Consider the following 1,098-nt stretch of genomic DNA (forward strand, 5'->3'; position numbering starts at 1 on the left):
AACTGTGTAGTTAAAATCTTAACTCTTCACTCTGCTTCTTTACACAAAGACTTTGCAAATTTTCATTAATAAAGTTTTCATAAACTCTGAAATGTACATACTTAGTACTTAATGTCTGCTACCAAAAATCTTAAATACTTTACAGAAAAGTTTTAGACCTGCCAAACAGTCCTATTTTTGGCATATATAAGCAAAATCCCAAAATTAAGCATATTTAAAACATTAAAACTTAAGAGTTGCTGCAATGTTCATTTTGACAGGTGCCTTGTATAGAATAATTGAATTCTTCCTCCTACACATCTCTTGAACTACAAATATCAGGAATTATTTTGTTTTTGGCATGTCTATATTGATTTTATTCTTAAATGTGTGCTTATGTAAGAAATACATGATTCTAAAATTTCACAACTATTCTTTTGAACTTACTTTTTATTGAATTGTCTAGTTTAATAAAATCAATAAAAATTATACTTTCTATATAATAAATGTACTGTGCTCAATTTAGCATAACATACACTAACATTGGAATGATACAGAGAAGATTAGCATGCACCCTGCACAAGGATGACATACAAATTCTTGGAGCGTTCCATATTTTTACAACAACAGCTGCTGAAAGGTATGTGGCAACAAAGGAACCATACTGCCTTCTTGGTGGGAGTGTAAACTTGTTCAACTACTTTGGAAAGCAGTATGGAGGTTCCTCAGAAGAATCCACATAAATCTCCCCTATGACACAGTAATCCCACTTTTTGGGATTTACTCAAATGATCATAAACAAGACCATACTAAAACTACCAACACAACGATAGTTATTGAAACATTATTTACGATAGCTAAGATATGGAACCAAACCAGATGCACCCATTAGATGAATGGATCAAGAAAATGTGGTATATATACACATTGGAATTCTATGCCTCCATCAGAAAGAATGACATCTCCCAATTTGTTAGGAAATGGAAAAAAAAATATTGAGTGAAGTAAGCCAAGTCCAAAGAAACATAGGTCTCATGATTTCCCTTATTTTCAATAACGAATTTATGTCTGGGATAAGCAGAAAATTTCAAAAGATATGTGAATATAACCTGATCAGAT

General features: G+C 31.6%; 1 non-coding gene across 1 annotated transcript; it reads left to right on the forward strand.

Annotated features, from left to right (window-relative positions):
- Positions 1 to 492: 492 nt before the first annotated feature.
- LOC122115578 lies at positions 493 to 599 on the forward strand. Its single transcript, XR_006148797.1, has one exon. It is a non-coding gene; the product is annotated as a U6 spliceosomal RNA (small nuclear RNA).
- Positions 600 to 1,098: the final 499 nt, after the last annotated feature.

This window comes from Dipodomys spectabilis, unplaced genomic scaffold (genome assembly GCF_019054845.1).
Source record: "Dipodomys spectabilis isolate Male_0828 unplaced genomic scaffold, ASM1905484v1 ptg000121l, whole genome shotgun sequence".
Classification (NCBI taxonomy): domain Eukaryota; kingdom Metazoa; phylum Chordata; class Mammalia; order Rodentia; family Heteromyidae; genus Dipodomys; species Dipodomys spectabilis.